The sequence below is a fragment of the Acomys russatus genome, chromosome 2 (assembly GCF_903995435.1).
Source record: "Acomys russatus chromosome 2, mAcoRus1.1, whole genome shotgun sequence".
NCBI classification, from domain to species: domain Eukaryota; kingdom Metazoa; phylum Chordata; class Mammalia; order Rodentia; family Muridae; genus Acomys; species Acomys russatus.
Genome location: NC_067138.1, coordinates 4,078,984 through 4,104,134, shown reverse-complemented (window position 1 = coordinate 4,104,134; position 25,151 = coordinate 4,078,984). Strand labels below are relative to the sequence as shown.

Here is a 25,151-nt window from a genome sequence, read left to right as displayed (position 1 = left end):
TGAGTACATTTAGCCTTCCTTGTATGTATATGTGTCCAGGTTAACCTGTGCATAAACTCATCTCTCTAGGAAATCAGTTATCCCTCTCAGTAGTCTTTGATGACCTATACCGCTTTATCTAAGGATGGGACCTCAATGACTTTTCCATGTCAACTTTGCCATATCAACTGGTAGTATAATTAAATTAGTCATCTTCAGGCAACCACATTGCTAAGATATCATGGATGTGCTTCCCCCATCATGTCTAGGAGAGAACATCTAACATCAGCCATCATGAGACTCTAACTCTAAAAGTCTTTTCTTCCCAGGCCAGGTGTGGTTGTGTATCACTTTAATCCCAGCCCTTGGGAGGCAGAGGCAGGCAAATCTATGAGTTCAAGGTCAGCCTTGTCTACAGAGTGCGTTCCAAGACAGTCAAGGCTAATAAAAACTTTTTTTTTCTCAAAAGAATCTTTTCTTCCCATCCTTGTCAATTTTTCCTGAGTCGGAGGTATTTTGACAAGCTTTAGATGTCTGTAACAGTCTCCATCTGTTGAAAGAAAACATACTTCTTTGATAAGGAGTAAGAAATATAACCATCTATGGGTATAATTATTTAAATAAAACACAGTTAGAAAATGGCAGTAGTAGGTTCTTTTCTCAGGTTTATGGCCACTCAGCCATGTGTAGTTTGCTAGGTTTCCAGTACCAGGAATACATTCCCTCCTATTGAGTAAGCTTTAATTCCAATTAGACAGCTGCTGGTTGCTTTCAAGATTAAAATGCCACTATGATAACACTGTGGATATTTTTTGAGGCCACTCATTGTCGCAGTTTGTAGACTTTACAGCTGTGTAGGATTACTGATTTCTTCTCTTTCTAGACAGCCTATATAACACCTTTAGGTATTATTAGAGTTAGTCCTCAGGGAAGAGGCTTCCAGGTAGGTTCTAGCTCAATTCCCTCAAGTCCTGTGTCTGAAATGTGTATGACAATAGGTTTTACTTTCATGCTCTGAAAATAAACTAAGGACAATGACAATATTCCATATTGTTTTGGAAGGTTCTTGTATTCCTCTAACCATCAAGTCTAGGGAGGTTTCTCATATGTGGTGCTGGGATTTTTGTTATAAAATGCATAACTATTAGCTATTGGAGAAGGCAACATCACCCCATATCGCTTAGGCACACACACACACACACACACACACACAAACACAAACACAAACAAACATATATGTCTGTCTGTGTATATATGTGTGTGTGTATGTATGAGTGCATGCACATATATGTATATGTATATGTATGTACAGGAACATATACATTTTTAAACATAAGCTTGTACAATCATGTTTCCCTATGATTTTTTCAAAAATTCTTTAGAGTTCATGGCCTTTTTCTCTCCTGCTTTATTGCCTTTATTCTCCCCTCCCCAGTTACAAAATGTGGTAGTTTAAATGAGAATGGCCTTCTTAGGCTATATGTTTGAACACTTAGCTCACAATTGGTAGAATTGTTTGTGGAGGACTAGGAGGTGTGGCCTTGTTGAAGGAGAAGTGGATGAGGTTTCTGAAGACTCATCCCAATCCTACTGCTCTCTCTTTTGCTTTCAACTTGAGGAGGATGATATGAGGTCTCAGGTGTTCCTATTCCTGTGACTTTGCTCTGACATTATAAACATTTACTCTTTTAAATTATGAGAGCCAGCCATAAGTTATCTTGGTTATGGTGTTTTATCAGAGCAATAGAAAATAGCTAATCAGAGCCCCGCCCCTTACTTTTCCCATTACCTCATTTGTAGTGCCTGTCTTCTCTTCTCTGTCTTCATAGATGGCCCTCTCCCCACCTCCACGATACCATGGTTCCTTTCCATTTCCTGACTTCACTAGCTGTTTCAGGTTATACATGCAAATCTAATGATTTTAGAGCTAGAATCTGTAAGTAGAAAGCATGTGACCTTTGCCTGTCTGAGTTGCCTTATTTCTAAGAGTCAATTATTTTGTTGTGTTCCGATGTTCCTTTATTTAACAAACAAATGTTAAATAATTAGAAGAGGAACATGCAGTAATACTTTTAGAGAAACTGGTCATTCATAAATTTTGATTCTCTGCTGTTTAATCTTCTTCTCAATAAGATAAAAGTACTGAGTTGAACCTTTCAGTAGTAGAGGGCTTCAAAGATAGGTTGGTAATTAAAAACATCTGCTGCTCTTGCAGAAGAAGCATTTTTGGTTTCAAGTACCAATATTGTGGCCTATAACCATCTCTAACCCTAGTTCTAGGTGATATGATTCAATCAAAACAGTCAAGTGCATAAAGTAAAATATCTTAAAAAGTGGAATTCCAGTAGATCACTTTCAAGGACCTGTGTGCATTCTCTTGTTCTATTCCCCAGGGAATGATAGAACCTCCCTGCGCCCCAATGCACAGTGGCCTCATGTTAAAGTTACTTTTATAAAAACTGTGTTTGTTTCCAAGATTCTCTCTTAAACGGGCTACCACACAAATATTTGAGACTCTTTTATATTTGTTTAATAATATGTTCCACTACATAATAAATGAACAGTTATTACTCTATTCCTAACCCTCTAAGATAATCTGGCTTCCTGGCTTCCTCCCAGTGTACAACCTAGAGTTACCTGCACTTCTTAGCTTTCCTGCTCCATCTTCTTCTCCTTATGTCACCCGATGTCTCCCATGGCTGAATCCCCTGCTTCCTCCTCTAATTCCTCCTCCCTGGCTGGCAGGATGTCCAGCCCTCTTTTCTCCCCTGCTCAGTGATTGGCTATAAGCTGCTTTATTGGCATATCAGGGGACAATTGAGGAACAGTTTTTACAAAACAATGAGATACAAGATTCTCAGAATAAGAATTGCACCCATAGGGAATACAGTAGTCAACATTTGAATTACATAATAACCTTATGCCTACAGACTCAGCCTTCATCCCTCACCTCACCCCTTTGTGTCAACTGCCAATTCTTAGAGCGACTCTCTGCCTGGGAACCTGCAGACTGCTGCAGCCTAGTTATCAGGAAAGTGATCTTCACCTGCCATTCTGCCATATATTTCCAATCTGCAGTCTCATGCCCAGCCCTTGACTCCATTCCCTGCTGCTTCCTATGCACATCACAGCATAACCAGCTTTTGTCTCTCAGCTCTCCTTTATAGCTTGTCCCCATTCCTTTGTGTCAATTCCCAATACCTAGAAACAGGCTCTAGCTAGAATCCCCAGTGGTTACTCATGGCTTTCACTCAAAGCAGCCCCTACCAGGAAACATACTATGACCACATCTTATTCCTAAGACACAGAAAGGACAACAGAAATCAAGGAACAGGACACCCATCCAATAAAGACAAGACCAGATGTCAACACTTTGAATCACAATAATCCCAAACTCAGAAGCCTCAGCACTAGAGGAAAACAGTTATTAACATCCAAGACACTGGGTGTCCACAAGAAACCAGCAACATTACTATAGTAGGCAATATAACCGAAGGTGCAATATAACTAAAGCACAAAAGCAAGGACTTCAAAATGACTATTATAAATATGGTTATGGGCCTTGAAAGAAAATATAAATAAGTGCCTTAATGACAGAAATAGTATAAATGAAATGAGGGGAAAATTCAAGTAATGAAAATAGAAATAGAATCACTAAATAAAGCTCAAACTGAGACTAAACTGGAAGTGAAAAACTTATGAAATAAAAGAAACAAACAAAAAAAAACCTCATAGACAAGTCTCACCAACAGAGTAAAAGAGATGGAAGAGAGGATCTCAGACATTGAGGAGAAGAGAGATAAAATGGATACATCAGTCAAAGGAAATGATATTTCTAAAAAAAATATCCAGGCATAATATCTTAGTTAGAACTTTATTGCTGTGAAAAGACACCATGGTCAAAGCAACTATTATAAAGGAAAACATTTAACTGTGGCTACCTTACAGTTTCAGAGATTCAGTTCATTGCTATCATGGCAGGAAACATGGCACTGTTTAGGCAGACATGGTGCTGGAGGATCTGAGAGTTCTACATCTTGATCTGCAGGCAGCAAGGAGACACTGTGGCATGGGACAAGGCACGAGCATATATGTGTCCTCAAAGCCTCCCTCTACAGTGACACCCTTTTTTCATCAAGGCCACACCTACTCCAACAAGGCCATATCTCCTAATTGTGCCACTCCCAGACACTCAAATACATGAGTTTATGGGGCCATGACTATTCATACTGACACATACACAATATACTCATGAGATCTGGGAGACTATGAAAATGCCACATCTATAAAGTATAGGAATAGAGGAAGAAGAAGCAACAAAGGCACAAAAATTACTTTCAACAAAGTCATAGAAGAAAATTTCTCTAAGCTGAAGAAGGAAAGTGATTCTCTGGTTACAAGAAGCAAACTGAACACCAAATAGATGGGACCAGAAAAGAAATTTCCCATGACATATAATAACCAAAACATTAAAAGTATACCATAAAGAATATTAAAATCTGCAAAAGAAAAGTCCAAGTAACATATAAAGACAAATCTATTAGAATAACACCTGCTTTCTTAGTGAAGAGTCTAGAAACCATAAGAACCTGGAATTATGTTCTACAAACTCTTAAGAGACTACAGTTTCCAACCCAGAGTACTATACCCAGTAAAAACTTTCAGTAACAATAGATGGAAAAAGAAAAATTGCCCACAATTAAACCAAATCTAAGCAGTATCAATCTACAATCCTATCCCTAAGAAAGATGCTAGAAGGAAAAAAAATCAGCATTCAGAGGTTAACCACACCAAAGGAAATACAAGTCATAAGTAATCCAAGACCAGGAAACTAAAAGAAAAGGAGAGCCCATACCATAACAACAAAATAACATGAATCAATAAACAGTACTCACTGATAACTTACAACATCAATTGTCTCAATTCCCAAACAAAAAGACATATACTAACCAATTGGATTTTAAAACCAAATCCATCCTTGCTATATCCAACAAACACACTTAAACATCAAGGAAAATTATCACCTTAAGGTAAAAGAATGGAGAAAGATATTCCCAGACAATGGTCCCAAGAAGCAAAGCAGTTTGGCCATTTTAATATATGACAAGATAGACTTGAAACTAAGACTAATGAGAAAATATGGGAAAGAACACTGCATGCTCAAAAAATAAAAACATACCAAGAGGTCATTGCTATTTTAAACATCTATGCATCAAGTACAAGGGCATCCAACTTCATAAAAGATACACTAGTACAGCTAAAATCCCATATTGATACTCACTCAGTGAGAGTGAGCAATTTCAGTATCCCACCCTCACTAATAAAGAGGTTATCCAGACAAAAACTAAACAGAGAAATGCAAAAGCTAAGTAGCATCATAAATCAGGTGCACCTAAAGGATATTTATAGAACATTTCACTCAAGCACAAAAGAATATACCTTCTTCTCAGCAGCTCATGAAACTTTATCCAATGGACAAAATCTCAATATACTGAGACTCAAAGCAGGTCACAGATACAAGAAAATTTAAGTGATACCCTGTATCCTCTCTGACCACCACAGATTAAAGCTAGATGTCATCAGCAACTGAAGCAAAAGAAAGTTTACAAACTCATAGAAACTAAACAGCTAACTATTGAATAAAAAATGTATTAAGATATAAATGAAGAAGGACATTAAATATTTTCTGGAAATGTGGGGAGAGAGGAACACTCCTTCATTGCTGGTGGGAATGCAAACTAGTACAGCCACTTTGGAAATCTATCTGGTGCTATCTCAGAAAAATGGGAATAGGGCTTCCTCAAGACCCAACTATTCCACTCCTTGGAATATACTCAGAAGATGCTCCAGCACACAACAAGAAAATTTGCTCAACCATGTTCATAGGAGCCTTATTCATAATAGCCAGAACATGGAAACAGCCTAGGTGTCCATCAGTAGAAGAATGGATAAAGAAACTGTGGTACATATACACTATGGAATACTACTCAGCTATTAAAAACAAGGAATTCCCGAAATTTGTGGATAAATGGATTGAGCTAGAAATGATCATAATGAGTGAGTTAACGCAGAAGCAGAAAGACTCAAATGGTATATACTCACTTATATCTGCATACTAGCCCAAGGGGCATGTCCCACGAAAGCCTTCACTTACCAGGAAACTGGGACATAGGGGAGGACATCCTATTGGGACTCTAAATGAGAGACACATGGGAGAATAGCAAAATAAAAGGATACAGAGGGTCCTAGAAACCTACAAGTAGAACATTATGATAGAGAGATTTGGGCCCAGGGGTCCCACTCAAACTAAGGCACCAGCTAAGGACAATACAGGCGGTAAACTTTAAGCCCCTACCCAGATCTAGCCAACGGTCAGAACATTCTCCACAGCTGAGTGGAGAGTGGGATATGACTTTCTCACATACTCTGGTGCCTCACATTTGACCATGTCCCCTGGAGGGGGAGACCTGGTGGCACTCAGAGGAAGGATAGCAGGTTGCCAAGAAGAGACTTGATACCCTATGAGCATATACAGGGGGAGGTAATCCCCCTCAGGAACAGTCATAGGGGAGGGGAATAATGGGAAAATGGGAGGGAGGGGAGAATGGGAGGATACAAGGGATGGGATAAACATTGAGATGTAACAAGAATAAATAAATAAATAAAAAGAAAACACAGCATACTCAAACTTGTAGAATACAATAAAGACAGGTCTAAGAATCCAGGTCATAGCACTAAGTCACTATATAAAAATTGGACTCTAGGACACTCTGGATCATTCTATTTCTCCATTCTCCCATCTTCTCTCACCTAAAGACCCAATAGGATGTCCTCTCCTGGATGAGGAGGCCTGGTGGCACTCAGAGGAAGGATAGCCGGCTACCAAGAAGAAACTTGATACTCCATGAGCATATACAGGGGGAAAAGGTCCCCCTCAGTCACAGTCATAGGGGAGGGGAGTAAGGAGAAAATGGGAGGGAGAAAGGAATGGGAGGACAAAAGGGATGGTATAACAATTGAGATGTAATATGAATAAATTAATAAAATATATAATATATTTTAAAAATTTTAAAAATGGAGAGATCTCATATTAATAGCATAATGTCACACATAAAAGCTCTAGAACAAAAAGAAGATGTACACTCAAAATGAGTAGATGGCAGCAAATAATAAAATTCAGGACTAAAGTAAATAAAGTACAGCAAAAAAAAAAAATACAGCGAATAGATGGGAAAAATTTGATTTTTTGAGAAAATCACTAAGAATGATGAGCCTTTAACTAAATTAACTAAAATAAATGGATTAACAAAATTAAACTAAATAAAAAGGATCATAACAACAGATACCAAGGAATCCCAGATAATACTAAGGCATACTTTAAGTAAATATAACTCTACAAAATTGAAAGTTCTAAAATAAATACTTAAATTTCTTGATATATACCATATACCAAAGTTAAGTCAATATCAGATAAACAATTTAAGATGACTAATATTCCTAGTGAAATAGAAACACTAATTAAAGGTCTCCTTACTAAAAATGTCTGAGGACATAAATTCAATGTAGAATTCTCCTAGGTTTTCAAAGAAAAAATAACTCTAATATTTCACAAACTTATTCTACAAAAGTAGAGACAGAAGAAACCCTGCCTAACTCTTTTTACAATGCTACAATCAGTATGACATATAACAATATAAGGGCCCAATGAAGAAAGGGTGTTCCAGACAAATTTCTCTTAGCCCATAGATGCAAAAGTTCTCAATAAATCCTTGCAAAGAAGATACAAGAAAACATAAAAACAATCATCTATCATGCTCAAGTGGGTGTCATCTCAGATATCACCAGAAATACATAAACGAATGAGTGTAATCCACCATATAAACAGACTGCAAGACAAAAAAAAAAAAAAACACATGAACTTTCCATAAGAAGCAGGAAAGGCTTTCGGCAAAATCTAACACTTTTTCATGAAGAAAGTCGTGGAGAAACTAGGGATACAGGAGAGTTACCTCAAAATAAAAGAGGAGATTTATAACAAACCCACAACCAACATGAACATAAGGAAAGAAATTCAAAGTATTTTCACTAATACCAGGAACAAGACAATATTGTCTAATCTGTCCGTACCTATTCAATATAGGACAACTGAAGGAGATCAAGGGGATACTAAAAGAGAAATAAGTCAAAGTATCTTTATTGCAGACAATATAATTGTACATCTAAATAACCCTAAATGCCAACAGGAAATATACAGTTATTAAACAGTTTCAGCAGATTTGCAAAATACAAAATTAAACCATAAAAATCAAATTAATTGAGAAAGAAATAAAGAAAACTGTATCTTTTTTTCCTTTCTTTTTTTTTCTTTTTTTTTATTAATTTATTCTTGTTACATCTCAATGTTTATCCCATCCCTTGTATCCTCCCATTCCTCCCCCCCCCCCATTTTCCCATTATTCCCCTCCCCTATGACTGTTCCTGAGGGGGATTATGTCCCCCTATATATTCTCATAGGGTATCAAGTCTCTTCTTGGCTACTTGCTGTCCTTCCTCTGAGTGCCACCTATGATAGGCAGATTTGGGCCCAGGGGTCCCGCTCAAACTAAGGCACCAGCCAAGGACAATACAGGAGGTAAACTTTAAACCCCTTCCCAGATCTAGCCAATGGTCAGAATATTCTCCACAGATGAGTGGAGAGTGTGATATGGCTTTCTCACGTACTCTGGTGCCTCACATTTGAAAACTGTATCTTTTATAATAAGCCTCAAAAAATATCTCAGAGTAACACTAACCAAACAAGTGAAAAACTTATGTGATAAAAATTTTAGAACATTGAAGAAAAGACTGAGGAAGATATCAGAAGATAGTAAGATCTCTCACGTTCATGTTTGATGAGTTAAACACAGAGAAATAGGCTGCTCTACAAAAAACATTTGACAGATTCTGTGCAATCTTCATCAAAATTCCAACACAATTCTTCACATATCTTAAAAAGACAATCTTAAGCTTTATGTTAAAACCCAGAATAGCTGTTGACCTTAAGGCCTGGACTGTTGGTGTTCTGTTCAGGAAGTTGTCTCTTGTGCCAACGTGTTCCAGGCTCTTCACTCAGCCCAGGCCTTAATGTCAACAATTAATAAATAGGACCTCATGAGACTGAGAAGCTTCTGTAAGTCAGGGGACACTGTCCACAGAACAAAGTGACAGCCTACAGACTGGGAAAAGATCTTCACCATCCCTACATCTGGCAAAGGTCTAATGTCCAAAATATATAAAGAACTCAAGAAATTAAACACCACCAAACCAAATAGCCCAACTGAGAAATGGGGCTCAGAATTAAACAGAGAATTCTCAACAGAGGAATATCAAATGGCTGAGAAACACTTAAAGAAATGCTCAACCTCCTTAGTCATCAGGGAAATGCAAATCAAAACAACTCTAAGATTCCATCTTTCACCCATTAGAATGGCTAGGATCAAAAATTCAAGTGACACCACATGCTGGGGAGGATGTGGAGAGAGAGGAACTCTCTGGTGGGAACACAAACTAGTACAGCCACTTTGGAAATCTATCTGGGGCTATCTCAGAAAACTGGGAATAAGACTTCCTCAAGACCCAGCTATTCCCTCCTTGGAATATACCCAGAAGATGCTCCAGCACACAACAAGGACATATGCTCTACCATGTTCATAGTGGCCTTATTCATAATAGCTAGAACATGGAAATAGCCTAAGTGTCCCTCAGTAGAAGAACGAAAAAACAAAAACAAAAACAAAAAACAAAAAACTGAGGTACATTTATACTACAGAATACTTCTCAGCTATTAAAAGCAAGGAATTCCCAAAATTTGTGGACAAATGGATTGGAACTAGAAATGATCATCATGTGTGAGTTAATCCAGAAGCAGAAAGAGTCAAATGATATATACTCACTTATATCTGGACACTAGCCCAAGGGGTATGTCCCATGAAAGTCTTCATTTACCAGGAAAGTAGGATAGAAGGGAGGACATCCTATTTGGACTCTAGGTGAGAAAAGCATGGGAGATTGGGGAAATAGAAGGATCCAGAAGGTCCTAGAAACCTACAAGAAGAACATTATGATGGGTGCATCTGGGCCCAGGGGTCCTGCTCAAACTATGGCACCAGCCAAGGACAATATGTGCAGTGAACTTCGAACCCCTACCCAGATCTAGCCAATGGACAGGACATTCTCCACAGTTGAGTGGAGAGTGGAGACTGACTTTCACATGAGCTCTGGTGCCTCATATTTGACCATGTCCCCTGGATGGGGGGCCCTGCTGGCACTCAGAGGAAGGATAGCCGGCTATCAAGAAGAGACTTGATACCCTATGAGCATATACAGGAGAAGGAGGTCGCCCTCAGTCACAGTCTTAGGGGAGGAGAGTAGAGGGAAAGCAGGTGGGAGGGAGGAATGGGAGGATACAGGGATGGGATAACAATTTAGATATATTATGAATAAATTAATAATAATGATAATGATAATAATAATAATAATAATAATAATAATAATAATAAATGTTTAAAAACCAGGAAAGCTAGAAGAATACTGAATTAAAAGAACTGCAGGGGCATCACTAACTCCAAGCTCAATTTTACTACAGAGCTATTGTATTAAAAACAGCACAACAGTACAGCATTGGCATAAAAACAGACACTCTGATAAATTGAAATGAATTGAAGTCATAGGCATAAGCCCACACACCTTTCAATGCTGATATTTTTTAATTAAAGAAACCAGAAATACCTAATGGAAAAATACAGCATATTCAACAGCTGGTGCCGGTCAAGTTTGATGTCGGCATGTAGAAGACTATAAATGGGCCCATACTTAACACCCTGAATAAAACGTATATCCACATGGATCAAGGACATCAATATAAACCCAGATACACTGAGTTTGACAGAAGGAAAAGCAGGGAATAATTTTAAACTCGTTGTCAAGGGAAGAGGCTTCCTGAACAGGACACCTGATGTCACAGGCCCTAGGAACAACTAATAATTGGGACCTCGTGAAACTGAAAATGTTCTGTATGCCAAAAGACACCATTGTGTATACAAAGCAGCAGGCTATGGAATGGAAAGAGAATTTTCTTACCAAGCTCACAACCAATAGAAGGCTAATATCTAAAGTATAACAACAACAACAAAAACAAAAAGCTACACATCAAAAAACAAATAACCCAATTTTTAAAAGGTGCAAATCTCTTAACAGAGTTCTCCAAAGATGAAACACACATAGCTGAGAAACACTTAAAGACTTGTTCAATAACCTTTGTCATCAAGGAAATACAAACTAGAAATACTTCAAGATGCCATTCTAAAACAGTCAGAATGGCCAAGATGTGTGTGTGTGTGTCTCTCTCTCTCTCTCTGTGTGTGTGTGTGTGTGTGTGTGTGTGTGTGTGTGTGTGTGTGTGTGTGTGTGTGTACTCTTTGTGCCAGTGAGGACATGGAGAGTAACGGGCACACTGATCCATAGCTGGTAGTACTACAAACTTGTATCATGAAACTTGTAGGTAAAATGATATAACTAAGAAAATCATGCTGGATAAGATAACCCCTACCCCAAAATAAAAATATTGTACTTATTTGCTTGTATGTGGATGTTAGCTTTTACATTTTTGATGATCAGGTTACAATTCATAGCCCCACAGAGATTAGATATAGGGTAAGAAATCAAGGGCAAGGAAAGGATCTCCCTAGGAAGGGAAACTAGAATATACAGCTATGGATGGACCAGGAATGGAAAAATAGAACAAGAGAATTGAAGGAGAAGAGGGAAGAGGAAGGTAACAGAGGGAGGCAACATGCCTGACACGCATACAAACGCACAGAGACTGTGGCAGCCTGTACAGGGCCTGCAGTGGTTTGGCGAAGACAGACTCCTAGTGCTGAGAGGAAAAGTAGACGCAAGCTCCATTCCAAATCTAACAATTTCCAATCTATAACCACTTGCAAAGGAAAAATTAGGTAGTTTTCCCCCCAATGGAGTCTGAAATGGCATACAAACCACACTTAGGGGCAGGACCAATGCCCAACAGCAGATTGCCAGCACAAAACTAACTCCATGGCATTTTTGAAGGTATTTCATCTCATAGTGCTTTGTCTGTGCATTTAAAAAAACTTCACAGTCCATTGCTTATATATTTATGGCTTTCAGTTTTGTGGTTTTATGGGATTTTTGTGTGTCAAGTGTGTGTATCTGCATCTGTATGTTTTTCAGCCTTTTTTTCTGCTTTTTGTTCTATCCTGTTTATTTTATTTTTAGATGCCTGTTATTTTTTTACAACAGAGAAAAGGAAGGGTGTGGATTTGGGTAGGTAGGGAGGTGGAAAGGTTGTTAGAGATGTTGCCTGAGGGAAAACTCTGATCATTTCATTAAAAAAACTATTTTCAATTACAAGTAGAATAATGTTATATAATACTAAAGAAATCAGTAATCAATATTCAATAAAAAGGTATACAAAGAATATTCACTACTGAGAATTGATCAACAATATTTCTTCTATTTAATGATACAAGCAAATTGGCATGCTATATTTACCCTCTTATAACAAGAGGCTGTGCCAGCATGTGAGATGTGGTATTAAGTCACAGATGCCTGCTTCCAAAGCAGGTAGCTCTTAGACACTAACTCACTTCCAAGCCATTTTTGGAGCCTGAAAATTATGCTCATAAATGCTTTCCTGTTATCTGTCGACCAGAATATGGATTCTTCAATACTTTGCATGACTGTCAAGAGACTGAAAAAAGTGTCACTTATGAATATTGGTTTCTGTTATAAGATAATTGATTTGATCATTTTATGAGCATTCTCCAAGCAGATAAGTCGAGTTTTTTTTGGCATGAATAAAAATAGTTTGCACCTATTATTTAGCTAAGGCTGTAAGTTAATAAGTGTAAGAGCTTAGATTGACAGATTGGAAATTCCAAATCATGGACATGGTGTGTGTGTGTGTGTGTGTGTGTGTGTGTGTGTGTGTGTGTGTGTGTGTGTGTTTGTGTGTGTGTTTATGACAGAGAGTAGGGTGAGAGAGAATCAAGGTAAAATACCTGTTTTATATTGCAGCAAATATATACATATATAACTCTGTTTTTCAAGAAGACATTCTGAAATATTGTATTTTAATGATGCGAGAGATGGATTTTGGACCCTTGTTTTCTTACCATCCTGGAAGATATAGGACAGTAGTGTACCTCATTGATGAGACTTTGAATGAAGTCTCCATGTAGCCTTCTGGGAAGAGTTGAAGCCCTAATTGCAGGTGCATGTGGATATATCATATTGTGGTTTGTTAAGTTAAGATTTTTACACCTGTGTCCATGAACATGCAGAATGTGATTATTCAAAAGAGTTTACCCACTGACTTAGCAAATAAATAATAATGCACTACATACATATATGTATATATAATGAATTGCATATATACAACATACATATAATGAACATATGTGTATACATAATGAATTATTATTTACTTATATTATACACATGCATATACATGTGTGCATGTGGATAGATGAACGATAGATATACATATAGATAGTAGATGTATATAGAGGATAGAGAGAAAGATAGATAGATAGATAGATAGACAGACAGACAGACAGACAGACAGACAGACAGTGATTGTTGTAGATATTTAAAAGTATCTATTCTTAAAGTTTACTGAGGGAAAACTACTAAATTTCCTAGCTGGTCAGTACCTTTCTGCATTCCTACTGAACTCAGTTGTTTGTGTGTCAGGCATAAGCATAGAAAAAGCTAGTGATTGTACTTAGGGATTTTCTCCATCCATGGATGTCGGAAATGTTTGTGAGGTTTTACAATATATGTATTTGTATGGACTTTAACAATTGGACCATTAAATGTGTGATTGATTGCTCCTACACAATTATTTGGTTACTTTCTTAGGCTCTGGCCACCGCTTTGTGTAGAGACATCAACTCCAGTGTGTTCATTTTCTTTATTATCTTGCCATCTGTATCTTGCCATGGATAGTGGAGACTGATGAATTTATAATAATTCTTCACATTTGCCACTTAAAAGTGCTTCTCACATATTTTGCTAAAGAGGTGATCTAATTTTCATAATGGAGATCCTCACTTTATGTAGAATATCAGAGCTCACAAAACATGCTATCCTTGGTCCACACTTGGTCCTGTGAAATACTGCTGTTGCTGCTGATTGGTTTTTCTCTGTGAAATCTCAGTGACCAATTACCTTGAAAGTATTATGAGTGGAGTCAGAAAAATACCCTGAGCACTTGAGGAGGCCAGCTACATGAAGGTTGGGAAATATTTAATAATGCAAGTGAGTTTTAATGTTAATAATATTTATTAGTACTTGTAGCTTGAGTAGGGCAACAAAACATGGAAAGGAGAAGGGGCTCTGCATAAGCACTTTCTGAAAAGCACAAAGGTGAATAATAATGCATTGTATACATATATGTATATATAATGAAATGCATATATTCAATATACATATAATGAACATATGTGTGTATGATGAATTATTATTTACTTATATTATGTACATGTATATACATGTGTGTATGTGGATAGATGAAATATAGATAGATATACATGGAGGATAAATAGATAGACAGATGATAGATAGATAGATAGATAGATAGATAAATAGATAGATAGATAGATAAACAGATAGATAGATAATTAGATAGATAGATGGATAGATAGATAGATAGATAGATAGATAGACACATAGATAGATAGATAGATAGATAGATAGATAGATAGATAGATAGATAGATAGATAGATAGATAGATAGGCCTTCCAGCTTTGTGTTTCTCAGCATCCTGAGTGGCATTTACAGTCCTTTACACACTACTTTATGATTCCTTCATTGACTGAGCAGTGAAGGCCGCCTAGTTCTAGGACACAGCTCACCATCTTTCTATTATGATGAAAGAATGTTTTGTTTGTCACAGGCTTGTTTCAAGCACTCAGCTTGTGGGACGTGAGAGATTCTGCTGCCTGTGATATGCTGGAATTATCATGATCAACTACCCAGTTTGGATTTCGCCCAGTGGCTGTGAGCTTTGTCGGGTAGACAGCAGAGGTTGGATTTTTAAAAAAGAGCAAACCAGGTAAGGTGCGAAGGAGGCATCTTCTCATTCATCACTTGCTCCAAGGGCTTCGGTGTACTTCCAGGAGGTACTGAATAATGTATGGATGTGCTGTTTATTTTCTCAGTGCACTGAAAGGCGGGTTGAGGAATGAGACTTCTTTGCTTCACAAGGGATAGAGTAATAATTGAGTCTTTTTCTCTCAAGGGAAGAAAGGAGATGTTCTAAGGTGTACATTCAGCAGGCCTAGGTATCCTCTAGATTATAATTGAATGTAAAACTCAAAACTTGCGGGTGATAGAGTCCACTTCTGTAAGCAGTTATTCTGAACTCCAATGACACTGGCAATCGTACTTTTGAGAGTGCAGTAGGGAAAACGTCGATGTGATATAGTCATATCATATACTACATAGAAATATGAATATGAGTTCATATGTGATCTTACAAGCATTTGTTATGCTTGCTTCTATTCAAAAAAGTATACCATTATCCTTGATTTTACTTCTTTGAAAGTATTTATTGTTTTGAATTCTATTGATACAATATCTAAAATGATGTTGCATATTGAGATTGGTATTGTTCAAAGAAAATATAGTAAGAAACTGAAATCTTACCTAGTGTTTTTGTTTTACTCTGAAGGCTTCTAATTATTAACCATTATCATACCTGATTTTTTTTTCATTTACTCTCTTTCACTACAAAATACAATGTAATAGATCAACAGTTAGCTAAGCAAGCCACAAGTTATTCTCTTTGACTTTAAGAGAGTCAGAACTTTTGTAGCTTCCTTGTATTTAATATATTGGGAAATGAAGTTTTTGGTACACTCAAGTATAAACACATAAAACATAAGTACAAGTTTTTAATGTAAAATACAATGGGGCGAGGTAATTGTATCATACAAATATTTGAGTCCTTTGAGCTTTTTGCAAACACTGCCTTTTTATTTTCTGGGGAAAAAAAGTAATGCCACTCAGCCAATAAAACATATATTATTTATATGATATATACATTATATATAGTACATTGGAACTTAACATATTTGGATGCAAATTAAGACTTCATATCATATTGCATATTATATATTACAGAATAGTATTATAGTCCAAATAGTCTAACATAATCATTTGGATGTCAATCAGAACATTCAAGATATTAGCAATCAATTAATTATCAGAAGTCTAACAAAAATGCCTTTCTAACAATTTATCATCATGATACTAACCATGAATGCAAAAAAAAAAAAAATTCCAATCCCTTATAGATTCCAAACTTTGTTGGAAATTGTAAACTCATGGCAGAAACCCGAATTTGACAGACTGAGCTGATGAATAACATGTTTTGGTTTTTATGCCACAGTGTGTCATCCACACTTAGAATTTTCTATAGTAAATTATAATGTTGGATTCATTACTAGAATAGAGATCAATCCAGCAGCACAACACACTCTCATTCAATCCTTATTCAGTTTTTCTGTTTCACTCCAGAAACTGCTAATTATTATCCATGATTGGTCAGACCTTATTGTAATGCTTGCCTGTTAGATCCTCAGGTGTTTAAACTTGTTTTTTTTTTTTAATGAATGCAGAGTAATATTTATTCTGATTGTGTTTATTTTAGTATTTTCTGCAAATCTGATTTCATATAAAAACTTCAAAGTTATAAAGGAAGGTCTTGGAAAGGGGAATAAAACTGCCTATTTTCAAGAAAAACTCTTATGTGACAATCTGATTAGTCATTATCTTGCCAAAGAGGTTTCATTGCTTTCATTCTGTATGATACTTTGTTTCTGAATTGTGTAGGTCATCGGTTGGAGGAAAAGTGCAGTAAGCAATACCAAGTAGCTTTCGTTTCCCCAGGCCTTTGAAGTAAATTTTGTTAGTTACAGCAGATATAGTACCTTGCCCTGTAGTGTATAAAAATATGGCTTCTACATGTTCTCTAGAATACATTTACAGTTAAAATTAACTTTTAAAAAATGAACAGAAAATAGGTACATTGCCTCTTTATCATTTACATTAATTTTCTATTTGTTTAGTTTTCTGTGGTCTGAATGGAAGCTGCATAATTTTACCATGACATAGCTTACTATTACAAAACAAAAATGTGAAGGCTTCCAAAGTCTATTTTTCAAAAGCTTAAACAATACCATGAAATGTTGCATGATTCATAAACTTAGAAGCAATTTTTCTTTTTTGAACCACTCTTGAAGGAAAGATTTGCCTGACTCAGAGTTATACAACTACCTGTTTGAACATAGTATCAGTATTAAGCTATAAAGACAGGAGGTGAAAGATTGTTTCCCAAAGTAATTTTAGTGCCAGTTTACTCCATGTAACAGGATATGTAGTCTCCAAGGCAGCTCATGAAAAACATTTGAGTTCCCTCTATATGCAATATATCCCTGCCACTCACAGAGAGGAAAGCACAGTCTCACGTGGGTATTTCTTCACATTCTGAATCTTTCTGATATAAACTCTGGAAGGTTTAGTGAAGCATCTGGTCTGTCATGAAAAATATTGCATGAACTTAAATGCTGATGACATTTATTTGCCATCTGAAAAATTTTGGATTTCATAACCAATGTACAACAATATGTATTCAGAGATAAATTAATAACCTTATGTTGCATTTTCATCGAGTGGTTGATTTCCACAAAACTAGACAGATAAACCAAAATGCAGGAAAATATGTGAAAAGCTCACTTTTGACAAAATGCTTTAAAAACATTAATATTGAAACCATTAGTAAAATGTTTACTTTCTCCATAAATTTAGATGTATTATTAATCATAAAGGGTTGGTGAAAAGATTTTAAATTGAAAGAATCACTCTGGCCACTTAACTTAAGAGTGGAGAGCATAATTCCCACTCAGAGGAAGGACAGCAGGTTACCAAGAAGAGACTTGATACCTTATGAGCATACACAGGGGGAGGTAATCCCCCTCAGGAACAGTCATGGGGAGGGGAATAGGGGGAAAGGAGGAGGGAGGGAAGAATGAGAGGACACAAGGGATGGGATAACCATTGAGATGTAACAAGAATAAATTAATAATAAAAAATTAAAAAAAAAAAGAGTGGGGATACTACTCAGCTATTAAAAAGAGGAATTCCCGAAATTTGTGGATAAATGGATTGAGCTAGAAATGATCATAATGAGTGAATTAACCCAGAAGGAGAAAGACTCAAATGGTATCTACTCACTTGTATCTGCATACTAGCCCAAGGGGCATGTCCCACGAAAGCCTTCACTTACCAGGAAACTGGGACAGAAGGGAGGACATCCTATTGGGACTCTAAATGAGAGAAGTATGGAAGAATAGCAAAGTAGAAGGATCCAGAGGGTCCTAGAAACCTACAAGTAGAACATTATGATAGGCAGATTTGGGCCCAGGGGTCCCACTCAAACTAAGGCACCAGCCAAGGACAATACAGGTGGTAAACTTTAAACCCCTACCCAGATCTAGCCAATGGTCAGAACATTCTCCACAGTGGAGTGGAGAGTGGGATATGACTTTCTCACGTACTCTGGTGCCTCACATTTGACCATGTCCCCTGGAGGGGGAGACATGGTGGCACTCAGAGGAAGGACAGCAGGTAGCCAAGAAGAGACTTGATACCCTTTGAGCATATACAGGGGGAGGTAATCCCCCTCACGACCAGTCATAGGGGAGGGGAATAAGGGGAAAATGGGAGGGAGGGAAGAATGGGAGGATACAAGGGATGGGATAAACATTGAGATGTAACAAGAATAAATTAATAAAAAAAATTTAAAAAAGAGTGAGGAGAATTTTAGTGGATGACAAATAGGGATAAAAACACACTATTCTCATTACATAATCCAATAGTCTTAACATACTGTTAAATTGGACATCATGCCTGAAGAATGGGACATTTGATGTTGGAGCAAATGATAATATGGACACACGTCATATAAGTAGTGGCTGAGCTAAAGGGCTTTGTATGTACAGGTGTAGTAAATTATAAATTAATGCCATTAGTATAACCCAACCTATGCTTTGCAATATATACTGGCAGAGAGTGGAGTGGAGGCAGGTAAGCAGTGAGTAGCGAAGGAAAATAAATTTCAGAGCTTTCACGGCAGGTGACTGCATCCGCATTCCCTCACAAATGATATTTTAATGATTGTCTTTCTGTGAAAATAGACTCCCACATCTCCAACTTTTAACATGTTTAGGAATATTTAAAATTCTTCACCCAAGAGATGAGGAATTTTTTTACTTTTGTTTGTTTATTTGTTTGTTTCTTCCTTCCTTCCTCTTTCTTTCTACCTATCAAACTATCATCTATCTGTCAGTCTATCTATCTATCTGTCTATCTATCTATCTGTCTATCTATCTATCTATCTGTCTATCTATCTGTTCATTTTACATCATGGTCTTAGCCCTATTCATCCTCACCTCCCAGTCCCACCCTCCATCCCTCTCCCACATCCCCCTCCCCTATTCCTCAGAAAAGGGGAGCTGCCTTTCCCATCTACCCTACCTCATCAAGACTGAACACGTCCTTTCTCCCTGCGACCTGGCAAGGCATTCCCACAAGTAGGAAGTAATTGAAAAGCTGGTAAAAGAGCCTGTATCAGAGAGACCCTCTGCTCCCCTTACTAGAGGACCCACATGAAGCATGATCTGCCAATAGGCCACATCTTTGTAGGAGCCTAGGTCCAGTCCGTCCATGGTCCTTGGCTGGCACTTCAGTCTCAGCAAGTTCCCCCATGGCCTTGGTTAGTTGTCTCTGTTGGTCTTCTGTAGTTCCTGTCATATCCATGTCCTTTTCTTCTCCCCCCTCTTTTCCATCAGGCTCCCTATGCATTACCCAGTGTTTTTCTGTGGGCCTCAGCATCTGTTTCCAGTACTGCCTGATGGAGCCTCTCAGAGGACAATTCCACTTGACTCCTGTCTGCAAGCATAGCAGAGTGCCTTTACCAGTGTCAGGGCTTGGTTCTCTCCTACGGGGTGCATCTGGGTTGGGTCGGGCATTGGCTGGACATTCCTTCAATCTCTTATCTATCTGCTCTATCTTAATCCTTGCACATCTTGAAGACAGGGTGAATTTTGAGTCTCAGTTTTTGTGGGTGGGTTGGTGTCCCCCTCCCTCTACTAGGAGACTTGTCTAGTTAGAAGGTGTCCTCTTTAGTCTCTATGGCCCCTGCTACTAGGAGTCTCTGCTAGAGTCCCTCTCATATCCCTCCAGGAGCCAACCCTGACTTAGGCCTGTAGCTTGTCACAGAGATGCACCCCCTCTTCCAATGTTTCTCTTTTCTCTACAGGCCTTTTGTCCTCCCACCTCTGCTCCTGTGAGGTCTAGTATCTGCCCTCATATCTCTCTGTTTTCTCTCCTATGTTGAACACCTCAATGCACAGACCCAAAGAAGATAAATAACAAGGAGGATCCAAGGAAGGATGCTTAAATTCACTCGGAAGGGGGACTAGGATAGACAGAAGTAATAGTTGGAGAGATTTTAACTTTCTTGTTTTCATCACACTCCTGGGCACAGATACACAGAGGCACACAAACCCTGAGTATGTGCTTGAAATTTAACCTCAGATCCTCTGCTTGGATTTATGCTTCAATTAAGATGGGGGCAGCTGTTACCTACTTTATTTTCCCTGTGAGACTTTTATCTCTCAGGCTTTATCCTTCCCTTCATCATTTTATCATTGCATCAATCACTGTGTTTCATTCCTCGGGAGTCCAGCATGCATGGCAGGCACATTTTTATGGCTTGAAAGCAAAGCTACCCTATTTAGCATGTACTGCTTACTTAAACCTAATTAAGTAATTCTGCTGAAACCATCACATCCTTCCTACCACAGTGAGCATTTGGTGGAAATAATAGGGAACACATGAAGCCTGCGGAAGACGAAGGAAAAGAAGAAGAATGAAAATGCACAACACAAAAAGGTCACCATCAGCCTACATTTTCTTTGTACAATCCTCAATGAATCAGGGCACGTTAACACCTTCCAGGAGGGAAACTTCATACTTTAGAACATGACCTACCCTCCAGTTATTTAATTGGAAATTACAATTGCTGCAAGTCTGTCAGGTACACCAGAGTCAGAGTTTTTGTGTATCTAGTTTCATGTGCATCTGCTGACAGTCCAGATAAAATCTGCTTTCTTTGCTTTAAATATAAAGTTAAGGATATGTTGATATTATTCTTTGACATGAAGGATGACAAGGCTGACAATCTTCTACACTCTTTCTAAGCACTCTGTTCCAGAGCCATATACATGTTCATTAGGTGTGTCCACCTACTGGGAAAATGTTCAAATAAATCCTGTGTTTTTGGCAGCGACAGCATACCTCTCCTTTGTGACAGCATAGTTCACCTCTTGTCTCTGGACATAAATGAAATAGTCAAGGAGCATCCTTTAGTGTCGTACACACTCAGTGTCACGGTTTTGTTTGTTTGCTTGTCTGTTTTGTTTTGTAGTCATTATTATCATTCACTTTTAAGTCCCAGGCTCTTTGAAGAAATTTTTGTTGTTCTATAAACTTCCTATTGAAGATGACAGAAGTCTTTATAAATAATGGTTATAGTTATACCATTTGTAGAGTGTTTGCTATAACAACATATTATTATTTGAATTATAATCATATTTCTGGGGGTGTATAGTATAATTTCTTTATAATCAAAGATTATAAGAATTCTTTTTCTTGCTAAATTATAGTGACTACAGTCAATTGAATAAAATGAAACTCTCTAAATTAAATGTTAACATAATCTTATAGTAGCAACACAGTGTACTTGTCTGAACATACAATTCTCTAATTCAGAAATAGTGAAGTCTCTGGTCTCAGTCAAGTCAAATCTATAACTATGCCTTTAACCAATTTTTATTACATATAGAGGAAGAATGTTATTAAATTTGAAATGGAAAGTTTGAGTTAAAACTGCATTTATCATGATCAAATAATACTTTAAAAGTGGTTTTCATGATTAATTTTACATGTCAACTAAGATTGTAATTGGAGAACAATGCAATAAATCAATGGCAATTGCCCAAGTAGCTGGCCAGGACATTGTGAACTCTAGGTAATATGCAGATCTGCTATTCTTACTGGAAGCCACATACGTACATGTTACTGATGACAGGATAGACTAGGGTGTGGGTATTGGGAGGTGAAGAGCGAATTAACCAGAGGTGAATCAATGAACCTTCTAGGACTGGACAATGTGAGTCTATGACAAGCCAGGACTGGACAGTCAGTCATCTTCCCTTAAACACTTATGTTACCCTTATGAAGGCAGAAGGAACTGATATTGTTGAGAAATTGATTATCCTGATGAAAAAAAAGGGTTGCACTGAATGAATGAAAATCCAAGCAGCCACGTCAGAGGCTAACAGTCTGATAAAGTATGTGCAAGAGGTTTTCGACTGAGGAGTAGGAAATCACTGGGTGAGAAAATTGAACCTTTCATTAGAAAGGATTTATTCATTGAGGTTTAACAGGAAATTGTCATATGACTGCAGAAAATCTTTACAAAGTCTTTTCTGCAGAAATGTGGAAGGACCAATAGCCAGACCAAATAAGTCATGTCTCTTTCCATTAAATCTAATGTAGTAATGAAATAATAATGATAAACACCAAACATTAAATATTAGTTATGTATAAATCTGTCTTTTTCCTGCAATGTAGGCATAACTATGGCCCTATTTGTGATGAAGAATCTGAAAAATAGGATAATGCATTACCCAGGCACACATAGCTAATGTGTCAATTTTTTCTTCCAAGACCTATCCTTTAGCAAAAAATTCAAACCATTTTTGTTTTCAGTTTCAAACTAACAATCCAATTCTTTTCTTCAACGTATAAGTGTACAGTTTGCTTCATTAAGTGATAAATCAATATGATGCTCTAACTTGCTGCTTCTTGCTTATGTGTATATTTGTGTGTGTGTGTGCGTGTGTGTGTACATGTGTGCATATGTGTGTGTGCACACACAGTGCTTTGCTTTGAATCAAAAACATTTGGGAGGATAGATGTCTATTTCTGCTTTTGTGTGGTAGCCCATTTCTACTAGGAATGCAATGCATAGTGGTTCTCAACAAATGTTGGCTGAAGCTCCTGTCAACCTGCATTTGTGTTGTGAAATGGTCAGCTACACTTTATCTCCTATTGCTGAATCTTCCTCGCCTCTCCTCTTCCTTTCACTTTTCTCTTCTCCCCTTTCCTTCACTCCACCTCTAAGCCTCTCATCTTTCCTCTGCCTTCACACCTGTAAACATACTAACATATTTGCTTTGGGCTTTCTATGTTTAAATCTATGCCAACCATCACCTATAGTAGTAGGTCCTTTCTTAAGAAATGAAAGCTGGCAGTGTGCTTGTAATTTTCTTTTACAGTCTAGAAAATTCAGGCCAATGGCTTTCACAATTTTAATAATAAAATTCAATATTCATGCTGCACACTTTACATGTCCAGGTCCAGGTTAGGTCCCCAACCAAAGGCAGGTGCATCAGCTGCATCATGACCACCATAGAGTGCTGGTCCATGGATGATGGGCCATGGGCAACAGCCTCATTTCCCTAGCCAAAGGCAGGTACATCAGCTGCACCATGACCACTGTCAAGACATCTTACTGAGCACTGTTTCATGGATTCTGGGCCATGGGCAGCAGCTTCAGTAGACTATTTTTCTTCCAGATCGACTCAAGACAGGTTTTATCTTAAATATGGACTTTATTCTCAAGGACTTTATGATGCCAGTAACAAATTAAATGCATATGAAACATTATAAAAGGACATCCCTGAACCTGTCAATCAAGGTAGAAAACAACAGGTAAACAGAGTCAGAAAGGTGTGGCAGTGGGCTGGAACATTCGTAAAATCTTCGTGAATGTCAGTCTGCAGCTAGATCTTGGTTCAAGTGTAACAAAATGCACAATAATTTAGAAACTGTAGGATATCTTGGCAAGGATATAGTTATAGCAGAGGCAGGAAATAGCATGTCTGGATTAGGCAAGAAAAGATGAATTTGATTGTAAAGGAGGATTTTTCAAAGGCAAGTGGAGAGCAAGAGAAGAAATTTGGGAGCAAGATTGTTAATGCCAAGACAGGTTAGGGTAAAGATTCTGGATGCAAATTCTGAATCTGTTCACTCAAGAACAATTGAAGTGCTTGATTACCAGGAAATTTGTAAAGCCATGTGCTTCAGGAAGCCTAAATCAAGTAAACTTAGCTTTTGCAAAATTTTGCTCATTTTTGTCATTTAACCAACAAGTAGATTGACAGGGGGAAAAACCACTGAAAAGGGTAGGAAATATTTGAGCTGAAAGTCTAAACGAAGTTAGAGATCTACCAAAAAAAAAAAAAAAAAAAAAAAAAAAAAAAAAAAAAAACCTGGATTATGTTAAGAGAGGCAGCCCAGGGAGTGCAACCACAAGGCTTGGGTGAGAGCCTGTGGATTTAGAATTCATCTTTTTGCTCAGACCTTATACTAAGTTTTTACTATGTCAGTTTCTACTATGGAAAATTATGCCTTCAGGAAAACTTCAAAACATGCCTACAATAACCCTCTCCCCTATCAACTATAAGCCAGCCTTTGCTGTTTCGGCTTACAGGCAGTCACTCATGAAGCCAAGGAGAGGCTGGGCCATTCAGCATAACAGTACCATATACTGTATCAGTCTATGGGAGCCTAAAATGCCCTGTTGTTCTTGGTCTTTTGCTAGAATTTCATGAATACTTCAGAATTAACCTGAACAAAAGTGAAATATCACCACTAATTATGAACCTGAAAACCTCTTTGACTACCTTCCTGATTTTTAAAATTATATTTTTTCAACGTATCCATTTATATTATCACACATAAATAAAATAAACTACATACATCAATAAGAACCAGGAAACAATTTGGATTTATATAAACGTTACACACATAGTGTTTTGGCTATTTGTATTCAGCAGCCTTGAAGAAAACATCTTTTCTATCTTGGTGAGTCTAAAATTATGAATGTAAGTTGATTATCTATCATATCTCATCACTATCAACTTAAAACATCTATCTAGACCTAAAACCATCTTGACCC

The 25,151-nt window shown here is 37.5% G+C and overlaps 1 long non-coding RNA gene across 1 annotated transcript in view; it reads left to right on the top strand.

The window, feature by feature from the left end:
* LOC127199567 (uncharacterized) overlaps positions 1-15,078 on the top strand; it is a 234,475-nt gene extending 219,397 nt beyond the window's left edge. Inside the window, exon 3 of the long non-coding RNA XR_007831942.1 lies at positions 14,955-15,078. This is a non-coding gene — a long non-coding RNA (uncharacterized LOC127199567). The remainder of the gene's footprint in view (positions 1-14,954) is intronic.
* The last annotated feature ends 10,073 nt before the right edge of the window (positions 15,079-25,151 follow it).